Below are 23,993 nucleotides of genomic sequence, written 5' to 3'. Positions count from 1 at the left end.
TATGACCATATATATTGGTTGCGTATCGATGGGTGCATGGAAAATAGCGTTGTCGCAATGGAGGATCTAGGGGCTGCAAAATGACAAATGAAAGTGACTTGACAATGCGGGATATATCAGGAATGTCGACGTATCACCATTAGTTGACGCTTTAAGCGTATTGCAATAGCAGAAATGCCCCAAAGAAAAACATCGGATAGCTTCGGCGACTATTATAATAGAAGAGAACGTAGCGAAAGTGTAGCAAGTGCTGACAGTCAAAAAAGGTCACACGTATCATTCGGGAAATAGCAGCTTTTTTTTATACAGTTAACACCATAGATTTTGTCTTATTGCCATATGCTAATTAGGAATTAGTGAGACGAAACAGCGATCTGTCGCCGTTACTTTAAGGGTAACATAGTGTAAAACGTTTTTAACGTTTTCGGTGTAGTGTTATCGATTTAATGATGGCTTGACACCGTATTTGTATGTCATGTATTTGCTATGTTTCAAGAGGTATGACAAGTAGCGTTAGCATTATGTTGAGAGATCGTCCGAAGCGAATATGATCTATATGGAAATAATGTAGTAGTACACTATTTCCATAGGTGAGCTAGTATTCTAGGATAGAACAAATCGACTCAGACTTCCTGAACATTTTCTCACTCTGCGATAAAGGAAAATGCAAAAGAAAAGTTATAGTTATTTCACTGGGTTGGTATTTCAGGATCTGGATTGGTTGATGATTAGGAAAAACGCATTACGCTGTTACTGACCATTAGCTAGGCCGCCACATGTCAGGTCTCTGTAAGCGTTAGTTTTTGTCCGTTACCAATCGTTGCCAGCGTTACCATTGTCGTCAACGCATGTCGAACGCTCACCTCATTGCTTTTATGTTACTGGACGATTTTTATGTATCTATTCGCTTGTCTCGTGTTAGGTAAAATCTCTTTCTCATCCGTGCGCATGTTTCACTTGCTGTTCTTTTTTAGGTCTCCGATGTAATTCTTGGTCTAAGTTCTATGAATGTATGCGCGTGTCACGGCGTATATCACGCGTATATTGCGTGCGTTCGTCGACTTTCGTTTCCGCGCTTGATTCACTCAGACGATGTTGGCGAACTGCCCTGTTCTCCTTGGAATATTATCGAGTTTTTGAGAAGACGGCAAGCGCCTCAAAATGCCTCAGTTAATTTTTTGTTGCAACAGATTGTTGGCTTAGACTGGGTGAAAGTCAACTTGGCCGACCTCCACTACAGTCAGCGTCATCGCCACAATCTAACTACCATTGCTATTACCTGTACGTATGGATACGGGGCCAGTTTTGTCATCACCTCAGAGCGATGACACTTTTTTCAGACCTCCCATCGCCATCTTCTCGTTCCCCAGCTGCCTAGCTTGTTTTATAAGCAAACGCGCGCACATACACGCACAGAAATATATGTGCGTTGTCATTTCCAGAACAAGCTGGCGGTCGTGCCAGGATGAAGTTCCAGGGAAATGAAAAACGCTCAGTTTAACTCCGTCTTAGCTATCCAAGCCATTTAGACCTATTTACTATCAGTCCTTCCCGCTCAATCAGGAAGCAAGCAGGGGTAAGCTGATTTCTTACGATTCTAATTCTTCCCCGCCCCGGCAATACACGCTGAAGGTCGCGCTGTGTTCCCCCGCCTGCCGCCAGGCCTGCCTGGCAGCCCATGTGTCCCCTAATTTTTCTAGCTCTATTGTCGAAGCATTTGGGCGTGTACGTGCACTGTCACATGTACTATATTTCTATCTAGCTCCATTTCGCTTTCCCTCGTTTGTGTTTCTTCGGCGCGTCTAGTACCCTGAAGTTGTTCTTGTACGTCGTCGTCGTCGTCGTCGCCGCCGCCGCCGCCGCCGCCGCCACCGATATCCTCCGCTTCAAAATCTTTTTCCTCGATTTATTCTTTTTCTCAGATCTTGTCTTCTTACTCGATCTACTATTCTAGCCCCCTCTTCTGTTATCCTTCATATACTGGCCACCCAGTGGTAGTTCATTACAACGTTGTTGGCATGTCTACGCCGCTGTTACGTGTAAAACGATGGGTTGGCCAGCTTGCTCCGTGCTGCTGCTGCTGCCGCCGTCGCCGCCGCAGCGGCTGGACCCGGCAGTGGTAACAAACTCTCCATGTTATGACCATGGTCTGGTCTCGTTTTTTACAAACGCTAATAGTTGACTGCTGTCCTTGAAGTGGTTTGTTTCTCGTCGGCCCGCTAACTGCGCTTGCTGCCGGGCAACGGCGAGGGCCGTCAAAGCAAGGCAACCGCCTGCGACCAACCTCTCAGTAGTTGCCCCTATCTCTGCTGCCTACTGCCATTGGCGGATCGCGGAGGAATAATACTAAAGAGGTAAGATGGTGGAACTGCTTTTTTTCGCCTTTCAGTATCTAACCTTCGTATAGACTAAGTTGCTCTCTGAGTGTGTATGTGTGTGTGTGTATGTTTATGCGTGTGTCTTTGCGTTGGACTAGTAACAAATGTAGTCAGAGTCGTTATCAGGGGAGGGGAGAGGTCGTCTGCCAAGATAGGGCGACTACGAGATGAACGCAAAAGGACGAATCTAACTTCGCTTAGTTCTTTGTCCTTGTTCAGATATACCGAGCCGTACTAACTACAGCAAACTATGGTATATCATGATGATTCCACTACCGATACCTGACCGATGCCACTGAACCAAGAAGATTCTATTCGACTCAAGTAGCAACAGGCATTTTGGCCGTGGCCGAAACAAACGGCCACCAGGAACGACCACTAGCACGAATTATCCAATCGTTGTTGGTGCCAATTTGTAGCCGTCGCAACGTACAACAAAGTCCGACGAAATCGGCCACCGTCCATGAACAACCGAGCAAGCAAAAGTAAATTATCGAGTCAAAGTAGACTTGAAGAAAATTCGAGGTGCAGCAGAGCTTCCAGATGAAACCGAACGCGCGAACCCGAAAGAATGCGAGAACAAATCACAATATCGAAAATGTTTGAAATTTCTAGCAACACTTTCATTCTGTCGTCGGCCGACGGATAATAGCGCTCCATGCAGCCATGTCGGACGAACAGAACGAAAACGTGCTATTGTATCAGTTAGTCGTACCTATAGACACAGATACGGTGCAGCCTTATTATTTTGCTCTACAGCCAATTACCTCTATCTTACCGACAGCGTAAACACTTAACTATCTATTAATATATATATATATAGTAATTAACTATTTCACTTTTGCTGATATATATGAATCACATTGGTTAGACTGCAACTATTCGTTGGTGGGGCACCTTGTGCATTTTGGATGGACGCCTAGATGCGATTTGTCGCACCAATCTTCGATGATATGATCTCTTTGAAATGTGCATCTTGCCATATCAGAGATGGTTTCTATTCGAGAAAGTTCTACGACGACTTGCGTTTAAATCGCTATCGTGGTTAGACTTTGTTTACGGAAACAGATGGCCCCAGTGTGAGCCACGGCGCTCAGATGTCGGCACTATAGAAAGGAGATTAAAATCGGCTGAAACAGTCCTATCCGCATCAATTGTATAGATAGATAATGGGAACTAGGTTAAACTAAAAACTAGCGTACTAGTTCTTGTATTCGTAAGTTTGCAGTTTTAGAACTAACCAATATACGGATGTGCACCTTCTAACCAAACGCGAAGTTAAAGTTCTGATCATCGTCAGCCTGGTCATTACGAAACTTAATTCGATTCGTTGAAGCCGAACACTGTCAGTGTTTTCTTACGCAGCAAACGATGATTGCTGAGCCAAACAATGGCCTCCTCTAGGATTTCCGCTTCTGCACGATACGCCTTGAGTACTAGTCAAAAAAGCCGGTCTATTCGATACCAGTATACGATACCAATCCATCCAGTAGGTTTAAAAGAAAATGCTCAATGAGCGTCGTAATTCCGTCGTCTATTTTTCCTTGCGAAGGCGACTGGATGGCCGTCTGAAATCAGGCGTTTACCTCCATTGTAGGGCATTAACGACAGTACGATGGCAATCACCTCGCTGACGAAGCTGATCATGTCAAGTAGCTCACAAATTAGTAAGCGGAATACGAAAAAAGAGACGCACATTTGCTAGCACTGTCTGCGAATTAGGTGTACGTTACGTGCAATGAATAAACAGGTATATAAAAAGATGCTTAAAAGCACCTAAGTGACATAATATCTGAATCGTATTCGGCTTCTAAATTCGCCAAAGCTCAAGAACGCACTCAAAAAGTCACTGGCCGGCATCGCCTTTTCCGGCCGTTATCTTCTCTGAGCATGATCGGCAACTTTTCGATCATCCTGTATCTTCTTCGTTCGGTTGCACGGAGGCAGAGGAGAGTCGCCAAAAATCTCCTGTGGCTATCGGGGATCAGCCGGCAGTCATCTCACTGGCCTTTCACGGTAGTTGGGTGTGAGCCAGAAACGGTACAGATACAAATTTAACCCTGTCCTATTTGATCATTAGCCGTAGTTAGCCCGCAGCGTGTTGAAAGGAGTGGCATTCGAAAATCAACAATCGTTCTTCATAGGCACCAACAGCTACCAATGGCAACGTCATTATAGCCACAAATGCCGGCCGGCATCGAATATTTGTCGTTAAATCGTGTTGCGCGGATAGCAGTAGAAATTCTGGCTGTAACGGATACGTCGATGTCTATGTCTATAAAGGTGGTCATAGGAGGAGAGAGACTTAAACTCCTATTTAGTAATTATCCAAGTCGTGTATCGACAGTATCCGCTAGTCTGGATGGAGAAGGCTTTCGACTGCGAAGATTATTGATTTAACCGAAACCATCATTTTAAGCGGTCGACGAGCTTGGATAAAAAAAAAAGATGCCAACAGAAAATCTAAACGTGCCCAATATACGCGCCGTAAATATTCATGAATAAATCATCATTTCTAGCTCGCATGATACGTAAGGTCTTATTTACGTGATCTCGGCTTTTCCTTCCTCGGAGACTCTGCTAAGATCAGCGATAAGATTAGGAGGGAAATTACATTAACGATACTGAGTTCAAACAACAATTCTCATTTGTTATGATCATTGCTAAAAATGAAGAAGACACAGACAAGGGCCACACCTTAGGAACAACGAATTATATATGTCCAAAGGATATTGCTCTTAATTTATTTAACGCCCATTTATTTGGTGTATATGCGGTATGTGTGATCATTGTACGTTCACCATGGCAAGTTATACTACAGAATAGATAAACTGAGCCAGCCCTACTTCAGCAGGACCTCTACAGTTACTTTACCCCTTTTATTGCATACCCTAATGGATTTATTAAGCACAAATAATAGTTTTTTTCGGTATATAGTCATAATGGAGTCGTATTTCATTTTTCGTAAACCTAAATTCTGTTGGTCTACATCGTCTTTGTCTAGCGTTATAATCGACTTACCGTGCCTGGGAAATCGTTACGGTTTATTGCATACGGAATCAGATACGTGAGAGGGTATCCCCGTTCGCGACTTAACGCTACCGATGGTTAGACGCCATCAGCCTGAAGGGGTAAGGTAGGCGAATCAGACAACTAGAGTCCCACCCATTCTAGTCGTGATAGGGGCGGCCCGCACATCGGAAACCTGTTTCCAGGGTGGAGAATAAAGCAGCGGGTAACGCTGAAGCCAACACCATTAAGAATCACTTCAGATTTTTTATGTAACTAACCAAAAATTCGGATGAGAACGCGCATTGCGTCAGAGACAACACCGTTTCGTTAGCTGCTTCACCTAATTGTCAATGATTTGAGGATATACGCTCTTTGTTGAAGCTGTCGGTCGCTTTTTGATTTTACAAAGACTCAACGAAAGACGGATGATCGCCAATAGTTGATTGTACAGGCCGCTCAGAATACTGGAAATCGTGCTTGGAATAACTAAGCGAATGAACGAGTTCTAGGGCCAGAAACCTCGCGACATTTTTCACACAAGTTAAGCGGCAAGTGAAATTGTTAACGTCAACTTTTTTTATACTTAAATTGTTTTGTATAGGATACTTCATATATAGTTACATGGGATACAGCTTCATAACGGGTGTGAAATCAGCTCTTGAGATAAAAATCGTGACTACATAAAACTATATTATATGATATGTGTGTCCCAAGTTACTAGTTACAAAATTTTACTTTTAACACAGTAAACAATTCGAATAAATCTTGACAAATATCGTATCGTAACATTAAGTAATTTAATTCGACATCTTAAAATGTCCTGTTTTGCCTTGAAATGAGCCATCTCCGTGCTCGCCTGATAGGCAGTTTCTGCCGCGTGCTTTTTGCTCTGTGACGTGCGCGTCAGCCCTTAAATAGTTATTCTACGTTGCATAACCTGTGTAAAGCGCTATAAGAGAACCTTCCGCAACATTTTCTGTTCGATAAATAGAAAAGAGCGGCGAAAATTAGCGGATGAAAGAAGACGAGCGAGGGTCCATATTTTATCCACTCCGAGTAAATGTAGACCGAATAATTCATAGTTTATTAAAAGTAGATGTTTACAGTCAGATGGCACTTGTTATTATTATTACAACTGCTAGTTCCAGTAGCTTTGCGTAACCACTAGGGGCAGGGAGAGGCGTTTTTTTCAAATGAAATAATGAAACATTGTGTACTGCTAAGATTGTTTCTGCTGTACAGGGGGTTCGATGATGGCGACAACAATGTGATCTCTATGGCAGGAGATAAGCATTTCTACAAATCCGTATCCTCCTATCAATATCAACTCATGATTGTAATTTCGAAGAATTTGAAATTCAAACGGTTCTGATCGGTGGCTAGTTGATCGGCACCCTAGCGGATGAACAGCGTATTCAACGCTTGACCGCCTTTTTTTTCGTTAAAAAAAAAAGACGTAATAAATATTTTCTGATTTTAAGCTCCGTCGATTGAACGTAGTTTTTCTACATCTGCGATTCATACGAATGGCGTGTCTAAACTAGCCTTGCGCCATACGCCGTCATTGTGCCAACTTTACTCTAGCATTCGCCAACTTTTTATTGAGCGGGCCATAACGAGTTATTTTATCTGGGGCGGGACGCCGTTATATATACAGTAGCCGCAACGATGACCGTCTCTAGTCAAAGAAGAAACGTCGCTGGGATGGGCGTGACGGGGTATCGATTTCTCGTCCTTTATAATAATATTTTGGATAGCTTTCTGAAAATTCGGAAAAACTGAATCGGCAATTAAAGCAATCAACATACAACATGAATTGTACAAGGATTCGTCTGTGGCCTGCACAGTATCATCAGGATCTGCCGCCACGTAATATTCTCGAAAATTTCCTTCCGCTGCCTGGAATCAACATGGCAGTCTTGTCTTTTCCCGTTTAGCGTTTCTAACAGCATTCGATGTATCGGCAACAGCACTAATTGATGTTACGCAACTTCATACAACAGGGTTGACACTAAGAAGATCGACTGGTTAGTTTTCTCTTTCCCGTTGTGGGGCCATTGAATCGGTACGAAGATGCCCCCGTGCGAGCATTCAGAAGCCTCTGCAATGTACGATTCCTATAATAGACATAGCCATCATCACGATCACAGTCATCAGCATCAGCTGTTGCAACAACCAAAGTCTACTTGCATGTGTCTGTCTGTTCGTAAGGCTTTGTGTATGGCATTGTCGCTATTTCAACTGCGGTATTCATCTCTTCCCTCGATCCATTAAACCCGTTCTTCGTCTCTGTGTAAAGAAGCTGTTTGTTTTCTTCTTTATTTATATTTTTCGCAACTGTTGCCGCGGTTAGCAAGTCTTACGGAAAGCCCGGCAAGACTTATCTTACCACTTACCAGACATGCACACTCACAGAACCCACTCACCAATACATTTTTCTGGGGATCTCCAGTTTCCACACAGATTTTTTTCTATAGTATTCCATTGAGCTCATTTTGCCCCTATCCTTCGTGTTAGTGCACGAGGGATGACGGAAGTGTCCTCGTCTGCAGGGGGCCTTTGCACACGCTTTTGTCAACGTCGGTGAAGCAAACACGAAGTCGGTGATGTTTATTTAGGACACACACACACACATACAGAATCCAACGTTTCGAAGCTGGCGTTGCGAAGATATAGGGCAAGAGCATAAGTTGCGAATTATAAATAACATGACCATTGTGACAACAGCTTGTACCAGTATCAATTGCGGATGTCATAGTAATATTTCCTACTGCTGGTGCTGCTGCTCCTCTGATCCCAACAGTGACAAGAACGAGAGGAAGAGGGCGAAGCGAGACGGAAGGAAAAACAGAAAAAGACTTCAGTAAGTAAATATGGCGCTACACATAATACCAGCGCGCGCCATCTGACATCTTGTCGTTACCCAAAATCCCCACACACGAGCATCTACAGGCACACATCGAACGTTATGTCCTACTTTCTTGTTTTGCTCATAATCGGATATTCTATAATACTGCAGCCGGCGGCGGCGACGACAACGAAAATCAATGATCATAAGGGGAAGAGACGTACATACACCTAACTAAAGTGCTTTGTTCTATGATCGTTGCGGCGTGCAATTATGTCCCGTTGCTGTTATCTAGCGTTCTTGTTGTTGCGATCGTAACTGTCGGCGTCGTAATTATTGCCATGTTGTTGTTGTTACTATTATTATTCTGCAGCAATAGCGACATAATGGCCTAACACAGTGGCCTCAGGTAGGCTGAGCGCACGGAAGCAAGGACAGACAAACGACCGCATATTTCAACTGAGATGTCAAACGGATTCACTCACAACGGGCATAGATTCAACGGCAGTATTCGAAGCAGTCAAGGTGATTAAATTTTGAAAAGAATATCTCGCAACAAATATGTAACATTCTGATACATTATATTCCGGCAAGCTGTATTCTGTATCAAGACGGGTCCCGAAAGAATAGCGGCAAACAGCGAACAAAAGACAGAAAGTGATTTCTCTGCAGGCTGATACGTAAATGGAAAATTCAATAAGTACACGGATATGAGTAAGCGTGCCAATTCTGTAAATATTCTGATACCTCACAGACGAACAAACAATTATCAGAAATAATCAATACGTTCGATAGTGATGAAGAGCGAAAGCAAAAACGAGCTCCATCTTTTGTTTCTTGAAAGTAATCGTAGTAGTTTTTATTATCGACGAACGAGAACGGCAACACCTAGGAATATAATAGTTTTTTAAGTTTTAGCGTTTCATGGTCAAGGAGATGTGGCGTTCAGTAGGTAGGCGTTACGTGTTTATCTAAGAAAATCATACAGCGTCAATATGTGTTATGTTAAACAATGAGCACATTTCCAGCTAAGCGCCAATTTGACTTTTCGTTCACTTGTTTACCTCGATCAATTGTGAAAATGTTCTGATAAAGCTACGTACTTCTACCGTTCGACAGCCCCGCGTAATTCCCACTCGTCTTCGGCAATGAAGTGTTGCTATTAGCTATCATGTCACGCTATCGCATATTTATAATGGAATATTTGACTGTAGTATTCAGTGGTCATTGAGCCCTTAATGGGCCACTGAGTGTTCAACCCTAAACTTCTGGCCCCGTCTTCTGTTCTTCGTTTCCGCTACTTCGTTCACTATCGTTCGTGCCGCCGATCCACATCGACTCTTACGGTCAATGTCAAGGCTGCCGGCAGTATCGGCGTCGCCGTAATGGCTGCCACTTTTAGCACTCGGCTCCCAGCAGCAGCAGCAGCGTCCCCCTGCCACAAAGTTGCTAAACGCGGCGTATTAGCGGTGCTGTTATGTAATACAACAACACACGCTGTTGTTGTTGACGTTTCTGCACCGCGAAGAAAAACCCTCTCTGCGGATCTGACGTCGCTGACGCTGTCTGAGTGACAAGCGTCGCCGGCTATGTGGCTATGGCGTTGTTTTTGTGCGCCACGCATTAGTCCGCGCAGATCAGCCCGGAGCGATAAGGCAATCGAGGCAGTTCAGCGACTTCTGCTGCCGAAAGAACTACGCAAAAATCTGTTTGTCGGCTGTGATTGCAGGCGCACACAGAAGCGACCCGTATTAATCGTCTTTGTCTTACGTTAGACTTGTAGGGAGCTAATGGGGTTCAACATGTGCATTGATGCACGGGGACAGGAGTACGTCTACACATGTTGCCCAGTTCGATTTGGGGCTCTGCCCTGATTTCATTTAGCCCATGATTTATCGGTGGCTGCTAGCTTAGGCTTAGCGAATGACATAATTCGTAATAGAAGCAATATTTTGGCGTTAGCAGATATGAATAGATAAATTGACCCATCTATCGGCCAACTCGAAATAACAACTATTTCTAAGCAACAAACTCGAGGACCTTGGTTGACAACGAGCAAAATCTAAAGGTGTTTGTTAAATCAACTATGGATTATGTATATAACTATTCTTGCAAGGTTCTACGGCTTTCTTTTTCGAATGGAACAGGATCCGAATAGCAAGACAGACATATTTGTTATAAACAATACCTTTTTGCTCACGTTCGATTTGGCAATCGCTCTCATGGTGCAGCGTCAAAGCAAAATTCCAGTCAGCGATAGGCTGACGACGGTTGGCTTGTTCCGAGTTAAGCAAAAATAGCGATTTCTTGTTTCCATATATTACATTATATCATCTAAGATACGGGCGAGGGGGTGTTATTGCCATTATACACAAACACGCGTTGTTATTTCACAGGAGTGAGGCAAGAGTTAGGATAGCAACGACCTTGAAGCTCGCATACACCGTGTAACTGCCGTCTGTACCCCTATTACATAACCATATGATTACTAATGCGCGTGCGAACATCAATTTATAAAGCATAGTTCAACAAAGTGATGGATTCGGTACTAGCAAGGAGTTGACTACAAAACAGCGTAAGCCATCGGCCCTATATATGCATAGAACAGAAGACAGACTCTGGATTTGTCAAAGTAATAAACTACGACCAGGCGCGTAAACATTTCGTAGTTTCCTACATATTATGTACGTATACGTGCGGTAAGCTAGTACGGACTGCGGCCGTCCTAATGAGCACCGTCTCACTGGGAGGAATGTTCTTCGTTGCGACCTCTTCTATCATACTTTTTTCTTTCGGATTTTCTCTCATCATCGTTCGACTTGAATAGGTTATTCTCACAAGGCAAATTGTCTTGATTGATGGCTTGTTTGTTTCCATCAATAATCGTATCCTGATTATCCAATCAATATCGAACAAATCTAGGGAAAAAGGGAAGACCGAACTCATCATTTCCGAACGGTTCATGCGTTGTATCAAACAGGTACATAGCTAATTGTATGTCTTGAACTATGCGCGATTTGGCGAATACCCAGGTTCTTTGGTCCGAAGTCATCTTCTTTGGTAAAAACCGGTAGAACGTAAACGACGGATACGCGAAGAGTTGTCAGACAAAGCTGACGATAGGGTGCGTGTATTCTTCATTTGAAGCTTCGACTGCAGGTGCGAAATGCGTGTCCCAGTGATTTGCCCCTGGAAACTCGAGAGCGAATTATCATTCGAGCATTGCCTGTTCGATTTCTAAAGGAAGTTTAAAAAACTTGTTCAAACGACCAAAAGTACAAAGTACGCAATAATAAGTAACGATCTAATCGAAAGATTCAAGCCGGAACAGGTATTTAGTAGATAAATAAACTAGGCGGATATTGGTATGTTTATATGAAATGCTGCCAAGGTTCTAGTTTGTACAATGTAAATGTGTAAAGAAAAAAACAGCGAGAACTCCATGAGTCATTTACGGTCGTCAAATTGAGCACTTCATAGTTAGAGCATTATAATCCTTCGAGCGCCTCGCTCCGTCTTGCCTCGATCGCCTAAAATACTTACTGTTCAGACGATCAATATCGTATTTGAAATTAATAAATCAATAGGTTGCACGTGTAGAATACGTATAATTCATATATGACTTATATACATATATATATATATATATAAAGTACATACAAATACATAACCGGAGGTAATTTGACAGTCTAGTAGATCTCCAAAAGCTGACTAACACTTAGAGTTTAGTAACGAACACGGAGCTTGCCTATACCCACGGCCCCGTAACTTACCCCTAGTTAACCAAAATGCCGCGTAACCGTACCGGATTATAAAAGACATTAACTCATTCTATGGATTACTACGCAATCATTTGTCGAACACTCCTACATGATGATAACCCGTCCTCACTCGTTCTTCACCGTGCAATGGTATCGCTTTAATTCAGTGCGATAGAATGGAGTGTAAAAACCCACGTGTATTTTTCATATAAAAATAAGATTGAACGTACTACAAACTTACATGTAATTGTTTTACCTTATAGTTGAGCTAGCTATAATGTGATTTTGTTAACTTTTTGCGTTAGAAACTTTATTAGCAATACTAGCTATCTGGCATGCATTTTTCCAACGCCTAAAAGGCCGAACTTTGCATATGAAATTAACTGAAGATAGATATATTAGATTGACAAACGAAGGGTGGAACGCTTGTTCCTGGTACAGGTTTTGCAAATAGTCATAGTTTCAACTCCAGATCTTCTTTATTTTGCTTAGGCCCAGCTCTGGTTGTCACGCACGGCTGGTTGTCAGTCAGCGTTAGCAGAAATTCTGTTTAACAAAACGATCAGGAACTTTTCGAGTCGAAAAAAGGCCAGAGGCTCGATCCTTTTGTTTCTGCATCAAGACCACAACAATAAGAGATTGTTTGCTGCATCGATATGCGGAGGTGACTTTGCATATTGGACGGTTAGCAAACGCCTCGATGGATCGTGTCTTCGATTTACCGAAGTTGGATTAATGGCAGTTTTCCTTTCTTTATCTGCGAGAGTGCGGACTAGTCCCGTCAAGCCGACCGATGTTGACCAGAATCGTAGTCGCATACAGCTTTCGATTATTGCTTAGCCGCTAGGCTTGCATTATCTAGTCAACGAGTCGATCTCAACAGATAATATTGCTCTCCCGTGCTGAACAGAGAAAGGCCCTTTCTTGTTCGAGTCTATGACGACGGCTATCACCGACTGTGCGTTTCTGCTGATGGCGGTAGCAGGCCTCGACGCGGCGATGATCAACGAGGGTCGCGGCTGTACCACTCGTTTGTGGGCGACATTTGACGTATCTGTTAGCTAAGGAGCCGTCTACCTTACGGACACTGTTGGGAACGTTCAAACTTTGGCGCGCTTGAGTTCGCGGCCCTTAAAGTTTGCTCGCTGTATACGACGATATATGGCAATGATAGCTCCAACAGGCTCATTTAACATTTGGAGGGAGCTGTCTACATCGACCAAACTTGTTAATAAACGAATATTAAAGATGTTTAAAAGTGAGATGTAATTGAAATACGGGGCGCGTAACAAAGAAGAATTGAATGAAATATATTTGGTTTATAGCTATTCCGCTATCACCGGTAACGCATCACGCAAAACGCGCATGACCTTCATGCAGAGAAGTATTTCAATGTGATATTCCTAATACAATATATGTGAACGAACTTGTTGAGGGGCACTCAGTGACCAAATTGGTTGTGTATTATGAACTCAACATCTACCGAATGCATAAATGGCTTCAAGTTTGAGTCCATAAATCTGGTCTTGCCTATTTTTCTACATTAAAAACACATTTTTTTCCTGCGTTTGTAAGTCCGGTAATAACCATAGTTCTAAAAAATCGCTATCGGCGTTCATTCATACGTAAGGAACAGAGAGCGCGAAAAAGCAAAAGTGCGTCAGTTTGATAACGTGATTTTGTGACAGGAGTCAAATGATGGACAAGAGACAGACCAAAGAATGTCACAGATATTTTTTTTTGCCATTCAATAATCTCAAGAGCCAAACTTAGTCCTGTACACGCAAGACGGACAAACCTGTCTGTGGAAATTATATATCTGGCATAGAAATACCGTGAAAAAATCAACTGAACAAGAATGAATTTTCGATTAGAGGCATATAAATACTGTGAACAACTATTTCAGGACTAAATATGTAACAAGTGCCTGCATTTGGCCAGAAGCTTTTGTCATAGCACAACCAAAGCTGTTTTGATATAGCCAAGACAGGGTACTGTCAACCCTGTCTGAAGACACTGCTTTACGACTGTGGTCATATTCCGTATTCGAAAATATGAAATTAGATAATTTCATGTATTGGCCTACGGTGAACCTCATCGTAATTGCTCCGCTCGTACTGAACACAGAGACAGCAAAACCGAATTAGGCTGGCAGCATTTGAAGGCCAAACAGGGCGCCTACGATCTTCAGCTCTCATTTTTTTCCCTAGCCTATTTATTAGCGCCATATGAAACGGCCATTAGTCATGCGTAAATGAACGGTACAGCATTGATAACTGCCCCATCACTAATCTAAGTCAATGTAACTTCTGAAGCCGTTGCTTTTAGTACCGTTGTTAAGCTTGCCGTCGTTGGCGACGTCGACGCTATCGAAAAAGGTTTCAAGTTGAAATACGCTGCTCTCACTCTCGCGTGATCGCCCGCCCGCTTATTTCTTTTCATTTTCCTTTGTTGTGACTGTTGCGCTCATTACTGTGGCCCTAGCTAATAGCTGATAGATAAACAGTCACGCACTCACGGCTGCAGACACGCTCGAAGCAGCTGCAATGGGCGCGTTATGGAATAGACAGTGTCAATTTACAGCCTAAGGTGTCATAGCCATGGAGAGACAACAAACAGGCAACGTTCAAGTGCCTGTGTTAGAGCTACGTGCTTCAACAACAACAATAAACGTTGTAGCGATGAACGGAACAGCAGCAATGGAAAACGAAACAAAGATGCTATATGTATTTTGTACACGCAAGTTGCAAACTTAAGACGATTTCTGCGAATTTCACTTAGGCTTTTGGCGATGGCCTCTTCAACAATCAGCTGAGCCAAAACTCTAATGAATCAAGCCTTTACTAACGCAAAAATCAATGTTTATTTACCTATATATACGTGGATTAATTACATCAATTGGGAATAGCGAATCGTTTTTGCATTGCGGATTCCGCACATATTGAACCGGTAGTCGACTAATTTAATTGACGGGACAGCAGCGACAGAACACCGTTGCTGTAACGGTAAATCCCACTCCCGGGAATCACAGGTCTGCATCGGCGGCGCCATTGGCCTTATACGTAGCTATATCTCGTAACGGCGCACTCCCCAATAACAACTAATTCGTATGGGATATTGCATTTTTTGTGAGCCTTGTCTACATCACGAACCGCAGTAGGGGGCGTTGCTGATGTCTGAGGGTCACGCGCTTTTTACGCGTATATATCCCTCCGCCCGGTTACACTTGTAACCAACACATATTTGCCTACAAAGCAAACCGGTTGAAGCGAGAGCAGTACAACCTAACGCACCTACTGGGATAAATGACCGGTAGCGCCCTCTATCGTCATCAGGCGTTTCTAGGTGAAGTCTGCCACAATGCAGCGGCACGCACAGGGAATCCCTGTTGAGCAAAGGTCTCCTCGGGACGACGTCAGCGCGGCTTCCACCGCTTCTTTCGGGTGGAGTGCACAACAACAACAACGACGACGACGGCTGACGACAGTTGCCTGCGTCGCTGTCGAAGTGTTTAAGTGCGACTATTGGTTACTGTCGGCTGGAGTCGCATAGCGGTTCTAGTACGTTATCTCCTCATCATGATCAACAGCAGCAGCAGAAGGCTGTGCCGTCTCTCAAACACGCCACCATTGGTGAGGGAAGATCCCCTCTGTCATTCGTGCTCGTATTGGTAGTAGAAGCGTGCTGCTGGCAACCGCGGCAGCAGCCGGCCGCAGCTAGAGATCACGCAGGTCAACAAACATGTTGGCAGTGTCTGGTCGAACGACAGCCGTCGTGTATATTGTAGGGTCTAGAAATCACAAAGAAAATAGTTAATGAATGAGAATGTTCTGTTCAGGCAAAGGCTTAACTATCGAGTTGAAGGGGAGCGAATCAAGGGTTTCTTTGGATAGCGCGTGTATCGAAATCTGGAATAATACTGGCTATCCTGAAGCCCTATGTCGAACTGAACCTTAGGCCAACATAAGTTGTCGGATCCTGATCAAGTCGAGTCTAAGGACGTGTCTAAACTAGCTAAGGTCAAGAGAACCTGTGCAATTGTTAGACATTGCTAAACGATCGTAGTCTTTAGCCAACAGATATAGTCATCAAAAAACAAAGCCAGAGGTGGCGAAGAAACATCACATAAGTTACTAATGCCGTGACAATCTCTCCTTCTCGCTACCATTGTGACTTTCTTCTAGTTTAACTTATGAAACCACATGTAACTTGCGGAGTATAGGGATGGGCTTTAAATTACACATTTGGTTGATTATTGAATTTTCATTTGTTTTCTTCTTATTAGTAGGGTTTTTATTCCTGAAATAGGTTCCAGCTGGTTCGACCAATGGATACATTGTGAATCGTTCGGTGTGAGCAGGGTCTTCTATGATGAATGAAGCAAACTATTTTTCCACCCGTTTCTATGACAATGGTGCAGTAATCACCGAAATGACCATCGCCACTACGAACGGTTTGCTGCTTTTTTTACAGTTCGATCATTTTTAACCGCCTTTTGAGTACAGGCACAGATTTTAACAGAAATTCACGCGGCGGATTACTTACGGCTAGATTAGTACATATCTGTAGTAGACAATATATTCTAGAATAATGTCTTTGGAATAGATTTAATTACATATGAAATGCTTGGTCCGTTGCCAAGATCTGATCCAAAAGTATATTACGAATTTCTTGCTGAACACCAATCTGATGGCAAAAATAGTTACAAAAAAGTTCAACCATATCTATGTAAGCCTTATTTTTACTAAAGAAGAACTTAAATTGGTACAGCGGACGCACATTGTGTTCGCTGAGCCTCACAGGGCAAAATTACCGTTACGCGAAATGAGAGAAGTAGGGCAAAATTGGTACACACATGAACGGTTACTCAACAGCTTTTTGAAGCGCACCGCCATTAGGGCGATAGTCTGTTGCTAGGAATAGAGTCTGCTGCCTCTCCGAGATCTGCTTCTTTAAGCGTGAACTGTAACGGAATTGGTTGAAGATAATTTTTTTTTTTGCTAGCTGTTTGTCATTCATCGCAATCAACCAGCTAAAGGTTTCATCCTATTGTATAGCCGTGCATAGTAATACAATGTAAACCTGGTTAGCTACTAGTTATCTTCTACCTCAGAAGTGCCTGATACGGAAGGTGTACAGGTAGTAAGCGTGTGAGGACCGCAGCTATTAGAAGCTCGCTGTCTGATTCAACGGCGAGCCGTCTTCAAGCCATCGACCCCAGTCAGAAAAAGGTGAATTACATTCCATTCTAGCCGTAGATTACAAAAAACCGTCACAGAAAAAAGCGTGTTGCGTATAGCTTAAAGTTCAAGTTCACGGCAACTTGTCCAATTCTGCTATGTGGCTATTGCGTTTCTGACATTCTGAGATTGTCGTAATAAAGGTAGCCGTCAGCAGCATCTATCTCCACGTGTAACAGCAGCAGCAGAAAGAATCGATAGCAGGATCGTTACTGCAGAGAGTTGCTGGGTGAATCTTTCAGGACGCGTCCTTTGTTGAGCGTTCGTTAATTCTCTTTCGGCTATAGCCGATCAGTCGTCAACTGCTATTCCCTTTGCTATTGCACATGTCACTGGCAGTTAGTGTGCCTTCCTAGACACGCTTGACAAAGCTACATGTAGCTGACGTGTGTGAGCCCGTCTGCGCCTCTCTATCTATCTGTATCAGTCGGGGCATGTGTGTACAGCATATCGTGCCCCTTTGTCTATCCAGCGTTAAGCTGAAATGTGTGCACTTGTTGGATAAGGAGTGCAGCTAACTTCGTTATTGCCCACTGATTTCCTTCTTTGCCCTCTCTTTCGACTGACGGCAGTGGTCCGCCAATGCCAGTAACGATTACTGCCATAAAGGCGACTACCTGATGCTGCTCACGCTACTATAGTACAACTATTGTACTGTCGGACGCAGTCTGTTTCTGTCTGGACGACCTTGGCGCTAGTACAGGCTCATGCCAACTAGCCGAACGATGCTACAAAACTATATGGTAGGAAAGGTGGACCGAACCCTTATACGATGCGGTTGAGGTTCGTGTGCCTCGCTGCCTGCCTTCAACAGGCGCAGCCGATAGCAGCGAGCTCCAAAGGGGCTAATCATTGACTGCAGGTTTCCTCAGCTCACGAAAGATCGGACCGGCTTTTTATCATTCCGTCACTGAAATTATTATGAACTCACTGATCGGCAACTGAGCAAATTTGTCAGAAATTAGCCAGCAGCCAGCGTTTACACTTAATGTATTTCTCGGAGAGCTATTCTCGCGCGTCGTAAAGCAATGTTTATAGTCATTGTTTTCGATGCAATTGGCAGTCTATGTCTTCAGCGTCCGAATCTAGTATGTACTATGTTGGAAGAACTGGGCAGATGTTCATGTGGTATACGTTTATTTGTCAGTAGCTTTAAGTGTTTGTATGGAGGAAACGGCTTTATCTATATTTTTGAGGGCACTGAAGCCGAATGACTGCCTAAAAGAGAATTTATCTTATGTCTTAGGTCTATGATATAAGAAGTTTGTGCTAGCAAAATCCAAGCACGCTGGGCAGAGCAGGCTTAATCGTTACTGCTGTACCGTGGGGCAAACCTACGTTGCTCTGCACAGTTTCATCAGTTTCTACAATGCCCTATCCCGAAAACATATTGCCTTTTCACCAACTTGGATTTGAGTCAAACTCTATAACCCGGCAGTGACTAGCATATTAACGACAAAACAGTTTTGACTCTTTCGTAAAATTCATTCGTAGCGTAGTTACTGAAATATAAAAAAACATACGACAGTGAAAGTGCGATAAGCCGTCTAGCCAAAGCTCAGCATATAGAGAAACATTATTATATATACGCCTTAATCTTCGTACACATACGTCGTCTATTCCTAATTTTTTTGGTTTCTATTGGCCTTCTTTTTGCGTATAGGGAAACAAATGTATTTGCAGTTGGTCAGCGCAGCAAGGACAATAGCAATCAAGGACGATTTCCTGCACCGAACGGCGCAAATGCAGAGTACGGAAACAGTGCTCTCTGTGTATAGCGCTAGGATGTAGCCGTGGTCGCAGAACATGCAGTTCACGATCGTAGCTACACTATTTGTGTAGAACGTTGCGTATAAGGATGCAAACTCATAGAACGACATGGTCCGAGACAGTTGTCCATGGACAACACACTTGTCAAGTGACAGACACACAAATGCGTTCGATCTTTCCGCCAAGCTCCCGTTCATTCTAAAGGGTACCGTTATATCTTGCAGGTTCAAAAAGTCAGAACGGTGCAAGGCAAGCAAAAAGACTACCTGTCGCTGAAACGCGCGCGTCCAACATTTTCTAAACATTGTTCTATTATTCGTTTATTTTAGAAACGTTTGTCCGTTGCTTACGTAAACCTTTCGTTCTCCACAAACCTTTTAGACCTTCGAGCCTGCTAATCGTGAAAAGTAGCCACATGTTGCTTCCGATAGTTCCTATTTAATGAAGCAAATCTTAGTTGAATCTTCGAAGACTGTGCTGGTCTCCAATGAACGAGATGGTCGAGCTACGACTAGTGGAGCTATAGCAACTTTCCTGTTACGTCGACCTTGACCATCGCCGTCATTATCATAGCTTGTTGCGGTTTCTGCTATTCCCAGTTCATCGTGGTCGTCTAGAACAACTACTACAAATTGCGTCAGCAAAAGTTCTATATATTATATAATCCATGTGTGAGTCATAGCAATAGTATAATAACCGTTAGCTGAATAGTGGATGGCCGACTAATCGACTTGTTCCTATTCCACTCTGTTGTGGCCATCGGCAACGATAAATCTTTTTGTCCATGCCGTCGTGCCGATGTAGACCCTCCTTCTATTTGCATGTTATTCATGCACGACGACGTACGATCAGACGGCTCTTGCGCACTTTCGTTATTGTTATTATTACTGATATTCTGGGGTTATATTGACGCATCGTACACGAAACTGCTAAGATATATAGCTATTGTACAATATCGCAACCCACAGACAAAGATGTACATAGGACCTATAAGCGTGCTAGGCCTTAATTTGCGACACGACGAATCCGTTGCAATAGGAAACTTGTTGTAGAAACTATTACCTACATATTCAGTTCAATTATCTACGTACATAACATATATTATTAACGTTATCATTATTGGCTTCGTTGGTCATTGGGCCTGCTTCTGCTGCTGTGCAGATACTAACTATAAATTATAATTGATCTTTTCTAGCTTCTATCGACATATATGTCGTATTACGATTTTTTTTGCTACCATTTGTTGGAACTGTCAGTTAAGCGCGCAAACGTATATGTATACGGCAGTCTTTTTTTTAGGGTCATAAGCATTGTTGATACAAATTGTACTACAGAAGTGCAAAGGCTACTTTATCGCTGCGCTATCGAAAAGTCGTACTCTACATTGTCTGTAAGTACTGATAAAGAAAGAAAGAGAGGCGATACCGACAATGGCAGTGCTTCAGATTGGTCAAGACACGATAGCTGTACAAACTCTATATTATTCGTTGAGTAGCGGTTTTTTTTAAACAGAGGGTAAAAACAGACTCATCGGACACCCCACGCCGTTCATGGGCGGTATTACCGCATCGTTACTAATAACATCGTAAAGGCCCGTACGCAGGCCGCGCATTGAACAATGCTGGCCTTCTTAGCATTATTTTCTATCCACGCACTCAATCAGTTAATATAAAAAAAGGATAATTTTCTTTTTTAGTATAATAGTTATTCGCCGGAAGAGAAGTCGCCAGTCGAAGACAACAAAAATTATAATCCGTAGAGTGAAATATATATACTGTTTAGCAAATCTTTTTTACATCATCATCTCTTTATAAAGTCTGTCCTTTGTGTACACACTTCTGCTATCAGTAGTATTATGCTGCAATTCGTTTTGCCTGACATTGATGGTAAAGAAGCTACAGAGCTAAGATCTTGTCGTCCGTCGTTTGTTATCCTAATCGTTATCACCTTAGAAACACTGATAATAGTAGGAGGAGGAGGAAGGGGCAAAATAGGATGATCGCGTTATCACATGTTGTATGCACAGCATGTGGTGGTGATGCTGCCAGGTATTGTATTTTATCGGGGAAAGCAAGTAGGGAGGGGGAGAAAGGCAGAGACCGATGGATGAATGAACGCATGCGAACGAAATAGTGGTATCGGGGGCCACTAATGAGACAACCGAGGCTCCCCATTCCAACAGAGAGAGAAAACAGCCTACCTGTTTCTGTATATGATATACGCGCGCGGTAGAACTATGAAAACAGCTGAAGGTAGTCACTTTTGTGTGTCAGCATTTGTGTATCTAAATAACGTTTGTCGATATGAGCACGTGCGCGTGGTGTGATTCTTCTGTTGTTTTCCGCTTGGGTGGCAAAAGACCCTTTGAGGGTTGCGCCAAGGACGCCGTTGTACAGAGCTGGCTCGTGCTGCGATTTTTGCTACCGACACAACCGATGCTGCTGTTGTGGAGCAATTCTTGCAAAGCAGGGGTTGCACTGACTGTTGCGTTAAGCATAGATGAGCTGAACAGTGCGATGACACACGATGGACAGTTTTCTGCGGGTTTCCTTTTTCTCCTGTTCTCCTGATTTCTTAGCACGCGTCTGTGGAGTGGTGCTAGGGGTTAGAGGTGGTCGGCGAAGAACCCATGCTAATACCCTAATGTTGTTGTTGCCGACCGTCATGATTACGTATACATACGTATACGTACGTGCTAGTAATGCGCGCCGCGCAGAGATCGTAGTTTCTTAAATGGTCAGCGCGCTCATGCTCCTGTGCAACGTTCCTCGTCCTTTCGCTACGCATGATATTGCGAGCTACGAATATATTGCTAATATTATTATTATTATTATTATTATGGTTATTAACGAATAAATTTTATCGGTGCAAATATTGTTACAGCCGTTAATTTTGTAGTCATGATCATGTTAGGATAGTTGGAGGGATTCTGACGACAATTACGATTGTTGCGTTAGCTGGCGGCAGTTGTGCTATGGTGGCAACGAAAAACAGATGAAGTTTAACTAATTTCCTTGCCATGTACACACGCAGACGTAAAAAAGTCTGTTGCTGAACGGTTTGCCCAAAGCCAGAAGGCGACGGGGGGAGAAGGACCAAGCGGATTTGGCTCGGGAGGCACCGGCTGCCTCTCACAGAATGGACCACTCGGAGGTCTGTTCAGCGTCGGGCACTGCTCGCTCCGTCAAGTCTAAATTGTCGGCTAGTGTATTAAATTACGAGAGCGCTTACTTATACTGCTCTGATTGGCAATGAAGATGATGCCGATTATGATGATGAACGCTGATATTAACAAGGTAATTATGTAAGAACGCCGGTACCGCATCGACTGTATGTATAGCAAGTACTAGAACCATTTATGTTTCCATCACAAAATTACGACCACAGTAAAGGTAACGGGACAAAATTGATTAATAAACCATGATGTTGCCAAGTGCTGCGTATGGCAATGAAATGCGTGGCCAAAGGAAATAATTATAGAAATTTCTTGCTTTGCTCTTCACGACAGCCATTATGTACGAAAACCCATGTCATAACTCGACCAGATGGATATATTACGTGTAGAAACGAACAAGAGCTTTTTATATGCTCAAGTGACACGAGGTAGAAAAAATCTAGATTTTATCTGAGTAAAGGTTTGCCGCGGCGGTTGACGTAGAGACCGCGCTACACATCCGTAGGAATCAGCGCCAGCTAGGATGCCGTCGCTAGAGATTAATAAACAGATAAACGATGTATTAGTATACCCTAATAACGTCTTCTGGAGAGTTCCTCAAGCGACGTAATCAAATAAAGGCGGTAAACATCATACAATGCAACCTTGTCGACTTTGCAAGGAACAAATTTTAAATCTGAAGGTATCAGTATATATATATATGTATATATATGTATGTATATATATATATATATATAGAGAGAGAGAGAGAGGGAGAGAGAGAAAGCGAATTGAAAACAGGTACACTGGTGGAATTGTTTAATGAACTGACACACATAAATCGCAGAGAAAGAATCAATAGTATTCTTCAAGATAATAGCATTAGTTCGGTGCGATCGTTTATCGCAAGCGTTCGATTTTTGCATAAATTGAAGGACTTCCGTCAGTAAGTCACTTATTTTTTAGCGGTCGAGTGTGGTCCTCATTTACTCACTCAAGGAATTAGATATATATTTGGTTATTTACTAATAAAGTTGTACAAATATCGAACTTCCAAAGCTTTTTGTTGCCAACTCCCAGAGTCAGGCGGCATCGTGTACAAAGAGAACTTGTCACCCTGATTGAAAAACTGACAATAGCCAATAATAATATGTTAATTGCATATTTTCTAGATGATACAAAAACTGATAGCAATCAAGTTCTATCGATTTTTGTCTAAGTTCAGTGATCGGCAATTGCATGGCGTATTAACAGCACTAGAAAAAAACCAATATATATGTCTACTGAAAGAGCTTTAAATAATATTAAACTATATGTTATACAAATGGAGACATTGATGGGGCTTTTTATTTGTATGAGGCCTAGCTAATTTCTGAACTCATAGCTAGGCTAAGTTAAAACATCACTTTAGTGGCCTAAAATTATATCCTAAATATAGACATGTTGTCTTTAGATGTTCTGGCGGCGTTAGGTTTTTATTCAGTCTAACAAATATATAAATATACATAATAATGACATTTTCAATGTTACAAAGGTCGTTTTTTATCCTACTAACAAAGCAGCTAACGACGCTAGCTTGATTGTGACGAGGATGATCAGAATGAAGATTGCAGATTGAACGAATAAGTGAGTGGCCTATTAAAAAAGATATTCTTCAACTGACCACAGTTTATCTATGCAGATTATTATACTTGTACATATGTTTCAAAAGTTTTGACGCTCATAAAAGTGGAACTGACGCTCCGTTCGAGCGGATTCGTTCAGCCGAAACTTGTCGGGGGAGCTTTGATTTCGAATTAACTGATTTGCTCTGTAAGTTTACGTCTGGCA

The 23,993-nt window shown here is 42.8% G+C and overlaps 1 protein-coding gene across 5 annotated transcripts in view; it reads left to right on the top strand.

Moving 5' to 3' along the window:
- Positions 1-23,993, top strand: part of NfI (Nuclear factor I) — a 61,908-nt gene that overhangs the window by 11,128 nt on the left and 26,787 nt on the right. Inside the window, exon 1 of one of the 5 annotated variants that reach the window (XM_086980414.1) lies at positions 2,009-2,354. The exons of the other annotated variants lie outside the window; for them this stretch is intronic. The gene's annotated coding sequence lies outside the window, so the exon portion shown is untranslated. Of the gene's footprint in view, positions 1-2,008; positions 2,355-23,993 lie in introns of those variants that run through there. 5 annotated transcript variants of the gene reach the window in all.

Source organism: Varroa destructor, unplaced genomic scaffold (genome assembly GCF_002443255.2).
Source record: "Varroa destructor unplaced genomic scaffold, Vdes_3.0 BEIS01000002.1, whole genome shotgun sequence".
NCBI classification, from domain to species: domain Eukaryota; kingdom Metazoa; phylum Arthropoda; class Arachnida; order Mesostigmata; family Varroidae; genus Varroa; species Varroa destructor.
This window is presented reverse-complemented; position numbering and strand designations above follow the sequence as displayed.